The sequence below is a fragment of the Danio rerio genome, chromosome 22, assembly GCF_052040795.2.
Source record: "Danio rerio strain M-AB ecotype USA chromosome 22, GRCz13ab, whole genome shotgun sequence".
In the NCBI taxonomy this organism is placed as follows: Eukaryota; Metazoa; Chordata; class Actinopteri; order Cypriniformes; family Danionidae; genus Danio; species Danio rerio.
Window position 1 is genome coordinate 42,025,389 of NC_141042.1, and position 13,361 is coordinate 42,038,749.

Below are 13,361 nucleotides of genomic sequence, written 5' to 3' on the forward strand. Positions count from 1 at the left end.
TCAGACTTTCGCTGGAAGAAGAAATATCATCAGAAATATTTTAAAATGTCCTTGCTCCATTTAATATCATTTAAAAATATTTTAAAAAGAATAAATATTTCACCGGGCTAATATTTAACTGTATATGCACCCTAATAATCAATACTGCACCGAGCTGATGCTCCTGACAGTTTTACACAACTATTCATCCTCTGCTGGATTTTGGTTTATAATAATTAGACATTTGGGTGATTGGTAACATTTATTCATCATAGTTCAGCATCAATGAAGTGTGCTGCTTAACATTAGTTCATGCACAGTAAGTAAACATAAACGCTATGCAACTTCATTTTAATAATCATAGTTTAGTTTTTTTTTGCTTGCTGTGCTGTTTGTTTTATCATTATTTTTTCGCGAGAGGACTGGACACATGAAGATTTGTGTTCTGTGTTTTAAGTTTTTATGGTGTCGGTTGCTGTTGTTGTTATCATATGTGTGTGAGTATTGTGTCATGAACGAGGGCTCTGGACTTTTGTTTTGGTACAAATGAAGTGATCTAGGCGAAGCAGTGGTGCAGTAGGTAGTGCTGTCACCTCACAGCAAGAAGGTTGCTGGTTCGAGCCTCGGCTCAGTTGGCGTTTCTGTGTGGAGTTTGCATGTTCTCCCTGCGTTCGCGTGAGTTACCTCCGGGTGCCACCGGTTTCCCCCACAGTCCATTTAGACATGCGGTACAGGTGAATTGGGTATAGGCTAAATTGTCTGTAGTGTATGAGTGTGTGTGTGTGTCTGAATGTGTGTGTGGATGTTTCCCAGAGATGGGTTGCTGCTGGAAGGGCATCTGCTGCGTAAAAACGTGCTAGGTAAGTTGGTGGTTCATTCCGCTGTTGCGACCTCGGAATAATAAAGGGACTAAGCCGACAGGAAAATAATGAATGAATGAAGTAATCTAACCTAACCTTCTTGCATGCAAATTGGTTTCCAAACATTTTACTAAAAATCTTCTGTACACTCTAAAAAATAACTCAAGAGGTCTGTGACTACGACATAGTTTAATACATTATTGTAACCTAAAAATTCCAAAACGCTGATTAGATGAAATCTTTTAAGCTGCCAGAATAATTTTATTAAGTTTTAAAAACATGAAAATACTGATAATTACATAAATTTAAAAATGCAGCTAATTTAAAGATAAATACATCTGTCAGTTACTTTAAAACATTATTTAACTTGTACCAACCCAAACTAATGTTTCCACACTAATGGAGTTGTTTTGTATTTTTAAATCCACACACTGATGTTTTTTATAATTTTTTTATACTGATAATATGGGACGGTACATGTTTTTGTTTTGTAAAATAATAAACCTGTGGTTTAACACAAAAAAATTACAAAAAAACAAAAATGTTAAATGTATTTCTTACAAGCATGAACAATACATTTGAAAACAAACAAAAATGTATTAATTTATTTGAGGTTCTAAACTTTAAAATATGCATGCAATTAAGTACATAACACAGGATCTGTTTTTAATTTTAATTAAAAAAATTTGAAACAACTTATTTTTTTGAGCACTCAACTTAAAAATGTGAGGTTTTTGCCAGGTAAAATTGCCTCTGACTGAAAAGGAAAAGATTTGGCTAACATGAAAAAGTTTGTTGTCTGAACTTCATTTTGTTATATGTTGTCATAACTTGAATATATTAATGCGAGCTCAATTTGTTTGTTTTGTATACCAATATTTTTTAGAGTGTAGTGTTCAACTGAAAAAGCAACTCAGCCGTGTGTAAGTGACAGGGGCTGGAATGGTGGCAGAATGCACGCTTTAGTGTGAACTGTTCCTGTAAGATGTTGGAATAACTAGGTTTTTAAAGCCGACATAATCACTTCATAAGTGCCTAAATGAAAATGAATGCGATGGATCTTTAGATGGTGTGATCACTATAGCTCTCATCTGCCTGATGCTTTTGCTTTCAGATGCAGAGTCAGGCTCTTTTCTGAGCATAAGTATTTGGTTTAGTGGATGTGAAACAGATTGCTGTATTTGAGTGTGAATGAAATGTTTAATGGCGGTTTTCACCTGTTTTCTTCACGAGTTTATCCCGTTACTGACTGGCTCTATAGTTTTCGTGCAATTGTAGTTAATTATGTGGTATTTAGAGGGAGGATCATGAAAGCATATGGTCTGAAAGACCACCATGCTGTATGACTGTCTCGTACATCTCAATCTGTTTGCTGTGCGTCTGTTGCTCTTACTGTATTAGATCAATACAACCAAAATTAAAGCATAATTAGAGGCACATTATGAAAAACCATCCACTTTAGCAGTTCCAGACCTTAAACTCTGTCCCTCTCTCTCTGATCTTCTTCTAATATAATTGCTCCTGCAGTTCCTGTCTGTAATGTATTTATTTGTAAACACTGCAAACCCATGATTTCATCATAAAGTTGCATTAAATCAAATGCAGAAATATATAGCATCAAAATCAATTCTTATAACATTTTTGGGATGAACTAAACTCTTCTCTATGCAGTTTGAAACATTAAAACCAACTTATTGGTGAGATCAAAATTAAATGATTTATATTTTATAATCAAATACACAGGACATCAAGAGGGATTACCTGCACATTCATTTGCTAATAACAAAGAAAAAGTGTTTATTCATTCATTTATTAATTTTTTTTTATAAATAATAAACACACCCTCATTTACAACAAACATAAGCTTCCTTTGGGGTAGAGCTGTGCACAACTGCAAACAACATTGCAGAACATATTGGAACTGAACCTACAGCACACACAGCTCTCTAAATCATTCATCAAACTGAATTTAGAAGACATTTTCAGGAAAATAAAGATTTACATCCTTTAAAATAGAATTAGCAGGACAGATTTCCACACTAGTTCAACATTTATGTGTGTAATGACTCTAGTAAGGAAATGAGGACTTCTAGTTTCATATGGAATGACTATTCAGCGTTCACAAGTTTAGACTGACGTGACATAAGCAGATGATAATGTTATAAACAGCAGAGAGTTGTGTGAAAGCAGTTGATGCATGTCTTAAAGCATTTGCAATGTGTTGGAAGGAATGAGAAACTGCTACTGTGATGTGCACAGATGACTAATTGTTTTGAGAAATGCATGAACTGTTGTGCAAATGTAAATAGTGTTGTGAGAAATGCACCGAAGCCACTGAGAAAAACTGTAACTTAAGCTGCATGTGTTTGGACGGTGGGAGGAACCCGGAGCAAAACCCACGTGAGCACGAGGAGAACCTCCATACAGAAACGTCGGCTGGCTTGGTAAGGACTAGAACCAGTGACGTTCTTGCTGTGAGGCAACAGTGCTAACCACTGGGCCACCGTGCCGCCCATCTAGGAAAGGAGGGGGAGTAGGGGTGGACGGGGGGATTCTTTAAAATGAAGATGGCTGCGATGTGGAGCTGAGGGTTTTTATAGTGGCTTAGGAATCGTCTGATTGGTCAATCATAGATTGGATAATGCGGGACCGCCTGTGATCAATCATAAGCACATGATCCTCTCGACATTAGTGTATAAATAAACTTCACATAAAATGATTTTTGCACAATAGTTTCCCTTTAAAGTTATAATTACTACACATTTAGGGGTTTGCCTGCAGATAATGTTTCATGTTTATATATTATATACTGGAATTTGAGGAATTGTTGGTGATGAGAAAATTGCTGTTTCAAGAGTTCCCACTTAGATATGCTGAGCATTTATAGCAGGTTTGGCAGAGAACCCTGAGCTCGGAGATATTTGAGCCCAGGGCTCCCGCCCGGTCAATAAGCATATCCAACACAATCTCACGGCAATTCGTAACTTTTTCATTTAGTGGCTAATTCATATTAATTGTTACGATCTAATTCGCACAAATTAGTACGACTTGCTCATCCCCCAATGACGGTTGGGTTTAGGGGTGGGGTTAGGTGCCACGCCTCCTTTTTAAAATTGTACAATTTCGTACGACTGAACTCATACGAATTTGTACGAATCAGCCACTAAACTGGCAAAACGTAAAATGCTTACGCTTCCTCATGAGATCAGGCTGGCATATCAGAAGATCCGAGATCAGATCTCGAGAGCTCCCCCTTGGAAAAGGGAGGAAAAGGAAGAATTGGGGTGGAAGGGGGGATTCTTCCAAAACAAAAATAGAGCAGTATAGCGAGAAATTAATCCATTTCGGCAGCTAGCTCTCTACAACTCTCACATGGTCGCCCACTGAAGCTAAGCAGGGCTGCGCCTGGTCAGTACCTGTATGGGAGACCACATGGAAAAGCTAGGTTGCTGCCGGAAGTGGTGTTAGTGAGGCCAGCAGGGGGCGCCCAACCTGCAGTCTGTGTGGATTCTAATGCCCCAGTATAGTGACGGGGACTCTATACTGCTCAATAAGCACCGTCTTTCGGATGAGATGCTAAACTGAGGTTCCGACTCTACGTGCTCTTTAAAAATCCCAGGATGTTCTTCAAAAAAAGAGTAGGGGTGTCAAATCTGCCCACTGCCCTCTGTCCATCATGGCCTCCTAACCCTCCCCATATCATACTTGGCTTCATCACTCTGTCCCCTCTCCACCAATCAGCTGCTGTGATGTGTGGTCTGGCGCAAAATCCCCCCCAATTTGTAAAGCGCTTTGAGTGCCCAGAAAAGAGCTATATAAATGTAAGGAATTATTATTATTATTATTATTATTATTATTATTATTATTATTATTATTTTATCATTATTATTATTATTATTATTATTTTATTATTATTATTATTATTTTTATTATTATTATTATTATTTTATCATTATTATTATTATTTTATTATTATTATTATTATTGTTATTATTATTATTATTTTATCATTATTATTATTATTATTATTATTATTATTATTATTATTATTGTTATTATTATTATTTTATCATTATTATTATTATTATTTTATTATTATTATTATTATTATTGTTATTATTATTATTATTATTATTATATCATTATTATTATTATTATTATTATTTTATTATTATTATTATTGTTATTATTATTATTATTTATATTATTATTATTGGGTTATTATTGATTACAGATGAGCGGCCAGTCGTGCTCAATCATATCACATGCTCCTCTCGAAATTAGTTTACGAAACTTATTGTTGACAATCAGTGATGGCGAGGTAAAAAGGCAAATTTCACAGAAAAAAGTGTAAAAGTTTAATTAAAGCAGAGCTCTGCAGCTTAACACATCTGAGATACAAAAAAACTGTATATTTGTTGTAGTTTAATAACTCTTTTTTTTTCAACATCACACCCTGTTCTGTGCCACATTATAGAAACGTTTTGGGATAGTTGAGCGTTGAATAACAGTTGCGTGTTTATTGTGGGCATTCTGGGAAGTAACTCGAGGCCTTGTAAAGGGCATTCTTGTGCAAGCTCTGGTAAGGTTTCTGAAAAGAGCATTATAGCATCCTCGTAAATTACTGCCACAATAGCTGTAATTAAATACGATTTAGATTACTCACTGCACACTACAATTCCTCATAGGGAGATTCTTTAAGCCATGAAATGTGTGTTAGTAATAATGGGAAGCTGTGCAGGTTTCGTGTTTCTGCTCAAAGCATGCTGGAGGGTTTGAAAGGTGCATTTATATTACATGAACCACTTCAAGGAGGAGAAGGTGTGAACACCGTGTCATCGTTGCTGCCATTCTCTGACTCTCATGCTTTTGTTGGAGCAGGTGTACAGTTTAATGACTTCTCCAGACACTGCTGTTTGTTGTGTCAGCGGTGCGCATATCTAGTGTCAGTGCAAATGATTATATTGCGGTGAAAATGCGTGTTATTCCTCAGCAGGTGTAGAGTGACCGACATCAAACCAGCGCAGGCAAACGTCTCATTTAGGTTGAGTTACACTCTTTCTTTGTTCTTCTAAGCTGAAGTGGTGTTCACACGCATGCTAAAGGTTGTCCAGTCAAAGAGGTTCAACATTCGGCTCATAACGCAGGTTTGGTCACATTAGCTGGACATTTCAGCTGTGTTCCCTTTGTAGAATACAGCATTGAGATATATAAAGGATAATCAAAGCAACAGTTGATCCTTAAATGTACATTCTGTCATCATTTACTCACCCATGACTTGTTCCAAACCTGTTGGAAATTCGTTCCACTGTTAAAAAACGAAAGAAGATATTTTGAAGAATGTTGGTAACGTTGGCTTCCATATGGTTTGTTTTTGCTGCTGTCCTCCTTGTTTAATCTCAAACAGAAGAAAGACATTTGAATGAGTGTAAATTCTGAGGACGGATGTTTTGGGGTGGCGCAGTAGGTAGTGCTGTCGCCTCACAGCAAGAAGGTCACTGATTCGAGCCTTGGCTGGCTCAGTTGGCGTTTCTGTGTGGAGTTTGCATGTTCTCCCTGCGTTCGCGTGGGTTTCCTCCGGGTACTCCGGTTTCCCCCACAGTCCCATGTGGTACAGGTGAATTGGTAATCTAAATTGTCCGTAGTGTATGAGTGTTTGTGGATGTTTCCCAGTAATGGGTTGCAGCTACAAGGGCATCCGCTGCATAAAAACTTGCTGGATAGAGTTGGTGGTTCATTCCACTGTGGCGACCCCAGATTAATAAAGGCACTAAGCCGACAAGAAAATGAATGATATATATTTTGTTTGTTCCGCTCAAGTTAAAAGTAATGAGACTTTCTCCAGAAGAAAAGTGCTGTATTTATATTCTCAGATGTTTAACTCAGTTAAACATCACTTGGCAAAAATTTAAGGGAATTAAAGGATTTGTTTACCCACAAATAAACACACTGGCAGTAATCTGAGTATTTGAAATTACGTGTTTTGCATCAGTTTCGTTGTTGGTCAGCATGGAGAAAGAAACAGCTGAACGTGATTCAGTGATATTGTGCATTAGCATTATAATAAGGCTTCACTGAAATAACAAATTTCCTTTATTATGTGTTACGGTCAAAACCACAAGAGCTTCTGGTAATTTGTGTTAAAATATAAGGCCTGGTTAGTCACAGACACTATAAAAATCCAGCAGGACAACTTTATTGAATGGCTGTTTACAGGAAGAGACCGCAGCGCTGATCTGTTTCTCTTTAGCTCTAGACGTGAAAGGGAAGCTCAGAGAACTGAGCGGGCATAAACTGGTGACGGTTCACAGTCAGGTTGGCAGGCTCGTACTCTTACCATCGGCATGTGGTGAGGACTGAGAAAATCACGTGATGGTGGGACACTGAACAATGTTAAGCTTTGTGAAAATAAGAGATGGGTTTATGGGACATATAGTTACTTTCCGAAAGACTTAAATGGAAGCAATGTGGCGTAATTCTCTGGTGGCTTTGATGGTGGTCTGTGGTGGGACCATGAAAGAAAGGTATAAAGAATGCACACCATTTAAACTGTCCAGGAATGACAGGAATGAATGAGAAGACGTTAAAATGCCAATGACTGATGCTTTCAGATATTTAAATGACTTTAACATGCTTTCTATTTAGTCACAAAAATACACTGTAAAAAACCCTAATTTCACTGTAAATATCTCACATTTCTTACAGTAATCTTTTGTCATTTCAAATTATATTCAAAACTCTCTAAATTAACAGTTTGACTTTTATTTTAGGTGCTTTATCATTAAAGACAAATTACTGACATTTTTGTTTTTTTTACAGGGAAATTACAGTATTATTTGTACAGTATTTTTACTGTTATTTTAAATTATATTTAAAAGTCTGTAAAATATACAAACAGTATCTGTAAATTAACAGCTTGACTGTTATTTTATGCACTATATAATTAATGACAAATTACAGCAATTTTCCCGTTTTATACAATGAAATTGCCGTATTATTTACACACTGTTTGTTTAAGTACATTTACAATTATGTAAAATTAAAGTAATAAATTGTAATTATGTGCTTTGTAAAAAATTTTTTAAATAATCGTAAAAAAAAGATCAAATGACTGCAGCTTTAGCTGCCAAACAAAAACCATTAAATTACGGTAAAACTTCTTTATTGAAGTAAAGTGCAAAAATAATAAATCTACTGATGTTTTCATTAATGTTTACAGATAAACGCTGTTATTTTACAGACTTTTCCTACATTATTACCATCAAATCTGTCAATAAATAAAATAGATAAGATCCACCCACATGCACCTGTTCCACTGATTGCGCGCACACACACACACACACACACACACACACACACACACACACACAGTCGGAGGATTGTTATGAACTGATTACACAGACTTTAAAAGCAGCACAGACGCACTCATCAACTGCTTATTCTTGTTGTACTGTTGTGAACATTATGACGCGTCTCTCTTTGTTTGCTTTGCTTTGTTTGTTAATTGTTTAATTGTTTACGTGGTCTGCTGCCGGGACTGACCATTTACCTGTTATTTGAGCATGACTCTGGATTCCCTGCATCTGTTCGCCCCTGTGTTGACTGTTGCCCGACCATCTCTGTGTAATAATCCTGCATTTGGATCTGCACTTTGTCAGCGTCGCCTTCACGTCACACTTCCATTTCATTTAAGATCTGTGACTGAATCATTCCATATAACTCAAACCTCTACATGTTTTACATGAATACTGTTCAGTCAAATGGAACAGCTGTAATGTTAAAGTCGTGAGAATTGTAATCAGTTGAATCTTGTTTGTTGTTTTTTCCAAACTTTTTTGATCCAAAGAAAAACTGTTAAATTACGAGCATGAGCATGTGTCTTGGCATTTGATTAAAGCTGTTTAATCGTAATGATTTAGGGAAAATTCTTTTAAATAACACTGTTTTGTCTTGAATGTTTAGTGCAGTCAGTTTATTGATGGTGTTCGATCATAATAATCTAGGAAAATTCTGTAAAATAACAGTGTTTCTCTGTACAACTCTTATTGTGTAACTTTACTGAACGGATTTGATCGTAATAATCTGGGAAAAGTCTGTAAAATAACAGTGTTTCTCTGTAAACATTTTATTGCAAATATCTGTAGATTTATTATTTTTTGCACTTTATTTCAACAAAGAAATTTGACCGTAATTTTATGGTTTTTGTTTGGCAGCCGTAGCTGCAGTCATTTGTTTTTACAGTGCAGCTTGTTTCATATGTAGTGCAGGATATCAAACAACATCTCATTGCTTAGACGTGGTTCCTAAACTATTATGCCAAATTTAACACTGGAAACACCAGAATTTATTTTTAGTAATTCCAGCTTTGACTGTTAGAACGTTCTAAATGAATAGGGCATAGGGGGGATTAGTGGGAATAGAACACAGCCAGGAACTCTGTTTCTCACTACAGCTCCAGAGGTGTAGTTGTGAGTGCTCAAGTTTGCTTGGCAGTTTGCGAATGCTCGTTGGAGCGACGGATTTGGGAAATGGCAAATCAACAAACTATGCTTGTAACGACGCAACTTGCGACCTTAGTTGGCTAACGATGGTTTTGGGAAACGCACCCCAGAGCTGAGCTTTAGTTCACTGTCTGAGCAAACACATCACAGTTCATGAACCGCACTAATGAGCACTTGTGGTCATTTAATACACGTGAACTGTTTTCCCACAATGATGTATAGCAGCTTACGGAAAGGGTTTATCAGTGGAATGAATGGTTTGATGATTCAATCTAAACCTCTCATTTAAAAGACAAAATCTCTTCTCTCTGTTAAGTGGGCAAGACAAGTCTGCAGCCCCAAAGACTAAGCACTGGCTGTTTTTATCTAAGGATTTAACGGTTTAATCTTCTTGTTTTCTGTGTTTAGAGAAAAACTCCAACTAAAACAAACCCAAGAGTCTCTCTTCATGAGTGTTTGAAACCAATCTGCAAGTGTTATGGGTTTAGCTGCTTCAGTTTGAAGGTGTGGAGTGAGAGCTTTAGTCTGGGAAGCTCATCAAGGAGGATTGAGCCTTGATGTGATCTCCTGAGATGATGTTACGCTCCGGCATTCCTTTGGAGATCACTTCTGGAGACTTCACCGCTCACAATGGGCTCTCTCTGTCCCTCAAGTCCTAATTAAAACCTCACAAAAGCCCTGCAGAGGCGTGACTCACGTTTGCTGGGGATAAATGCTGCTCACCAGAGGGAGTGTCTGGAGGATTACTGCGCCGCTCGCCTGCATGCTGATCTCCCAGACACATACACACTCACGAAAATGCTTTTCTTACTTCTAAACATCTTTAAAAAAGTCTTAAATCAAGAAGCTTTTTAGAAAAAAAAAATGTTAAAAATGAAATAATTAAGTCAGAATTAAGTTTTTACTTGAAGCAAGTTAAAGAATCTGCCATTGGGGCAAGAAAATGATCATATTTTGCTCACCTCATCGGCAGATTATTTTGCTCAAACATCTAAATTTTGACTTTCTGAAAAAAAGACAGCATGTTTTTGCTTGTGTAGAATGCTTCTTTAATTAAGAGTTGCGTATATTTGGACTAGAAACATCACAAAAGCTGAATTTTTGTATGCAGTGTTTGCATTTGCATGGCATCTTAGATCACGCTTTTGGCATGAAGCTACAGAGGAGTCTGAGTGTGTGTCGTCGTCTGTCCCATCATTCACGAAGACACCACAGAAGTCTAAACACAGACACCGTCATTCATTAGAGCGGTTAACTCCTCATCACCACTTTTCCCAAACAAGGTTTGGTGAGGTGTTGACGCACGCTTGAGGCTGTGGTTGTGCTGTGTTTACTTCATCATACGTGATTCATTCTTGCCCGTGTCGCCCCACTCTGGAAGACGTTCAGATGACTCCCAAGGCCCGTAGCGAACATATAAGTTGTAGACGTTAAACGGCAAAAACAGCTGCAAGCAATTTGAGGAGATTTGTTTAACGGGCAACTATTATGCCTCTTTTCTCAAGATGCAATACGAGTCTTTAGTGTCCCCAGAATGTGTAAAGTTCCACCTCAAAACGCCCAGCAGAGCTTTATTATACTCTGCAGAAAATGTCAGAACTGTTTGATAGAGTATATGCTTCTGCTGCTCTCAGATGTTCTCAAATGAAGATTTCATCATCTGGTAATATCAAGATATTGACATATATCTGCTAATAAGTCACTTTAGAAGTATTTAACACTATATGTTGGTGTGTTGCTTTGTTGAATTGGCATGTCCAGAGTAAAGCAAGGTTTTCAATAAATTAATATGCAAAAGTTAAAGTACAAAAGACTTAACTGAAGTTAACAAATGCAGCCTTACTGTACAGTATAACCAAACAAAAGGTTTATAAATTGTCGTAGAATATTCAATGTCGAATGCCAGATTAACATGTGAATATGTTAATATTTGAAAAGAACAAGGTCTTCATCATGTGCTACTTTAGTGCTGTCGCCTCACAACAAGAAGGTCGCTAGGTCGCTGGTTCGAACCTCGGCTCAGTTGCCGTTTCTGTGTGTGAGTTTGCATGTTCTCCCTGTGTTTGCGTGGGTTTCCTCCGGGTGCTCCGGTTTCCCCCACAGTCCAAAGACATGCGGTACAGGTGAATTGGGTAGGCTAAATTGAATGAATGAATGAATTTTGAAGTGTCCACATTATTCACTTCATCTTCATTTCTATAGCAGTGGTCCTCAACCACCATGCCACCAAGAAATGCACCCCTGCCGTAAAATGCACTCCCTCAAAGACTTTCATTAGCATTCTCAGGCTACATTTAATAAAAAAAATCTAAATAAAAGCCCATAATTGATTAAAACCTAAAAATTATTATTATTTTGATGGATAAAGCAAGGACAAGAAGTGAAACGCATTTTAAAACACACTAGGTTTACAAATAAATGTAAAAAAAAAATTATATTGACCGTAGTGTAGCCTAAAATTAGGCTTTTTTATTTATTTATTTATTTATTTATTTATTTATTTATTTATTTATTCATCTATTTGTTTATTTATTTATATATTTATTTATTTATCTATTTGTTTATTTATTTATTTATTTATTTATTTATTTATTTATTTATTAATTTATTTATTTATTTATCTATTTGTTTATTTATTTATTTATCTATTTATTATTTATCTATTTGTTTATTTATTTATCTATTTATTTATTTATCTATTTGTTTATTTATTTATCTATTTATTATTTATCTATTTGTTTATTTATTTATCTATTTATTTATTTATCTATTTGTTTATTTATTTATTTATCTATTTATTTATTTATTTATTTATTTATTTATTTATTTATTTATTTATTTATTTATTTATCTATTTATTTTTTATTATTTTCATTTTTCTATCTGTCTATCTATCTATCTATCTATCTATCTATCTATCTATCTATCTATCTATCTATCTATCTATCTATCTATCTATCTATCTATCTATCTATCTATCTATCTATCTATCTATCCATCTATCTGTCCGTCTGTCCATCCATTTGTCTGTTTATGTTTTATCTATTTATTTATTTATTTATTTATTTATTTATTTATTTTTTTTTTTTGTCTATCTGTCTGTCTATCTGTCTATTGATTTATCTATCTTCTACAAGGGAAGGGTACCATTCATGAAACTCACCTCAGTCTCTCTCATTAGTGTCTCAACTCTATTAATAAAAATATTTTTAATAAAATCAATTTCAGTTAATAGATGCACACTTCAGAGGGGGTGCATTTCACGGCAGGGGTGCGTTTTTCGGCACAACACCTTGCCGCACAATAAATCATTAATTATTTCCGTTTTATTTATCACCTGTCTGTGAGTCTGAAAGATCTTTTATTTTTATAAGTCTTTTGTTTTGAAAGATGACCGTATTCTCTCGCTTAACTGGGGTCTAATAATTCAGGGGGGCTAATAATTCTGACTTTAACTGTCTGTATGTATGTATATAAATATGCATGCATATATTTGAGAAAATGTTTGTTTATTATTATATATAAAATGTATATGATACAAATTATACTTTATATACAGTCAAAATTAATAATGCTCCAGTCATACTGTATTTTTCAATTCCTGTGAATTGTGATGTTTAACAAAGCAATATTTCTATTCTTCTGGGTTTTTTATTCATCTTTTTTTTTAGTTTGACTTGAATAAAAACAGTTTTTAATGAAGTTTAAGGTTAATAATAGCCCTTCAGACTTAGTTTTTCAATTGTAAACAAAACAAACATTCATTCATTCATTTTCTTGTCGGCTTAGTCCCTTTATCAATCCGGGGTCACCACATTCTCTCCGTTAACCGTCACTTGGGAAATATTATTAAAAGAATTAGAAAATCACGGGAGGGCTTATAATAATTTCTCTTCAACTGTGTGTTTAAAAGTTTTGTTTTGTATAGTTGTGCTTTAGTATGTGTGTGTGTGTGTGTGTGTGTGTGTGTGTGTACACATTTACATATTTTCACTACACACATATTATGAACAAACAAACG

At 35.5% G+C, this 13,361-nt stretch overlaps 1 protein-coding gene across 9 annotated transcripts in view; it reads left to right on the plus strand.

Moving 5' to 3' along the window:
• Window positions 1-13,361, plus strand: part of anos1b (anosmin 1b) — a 347,052-nt gene that overhangs the window by 262,146 nt on the left and 71,545 nt on the right.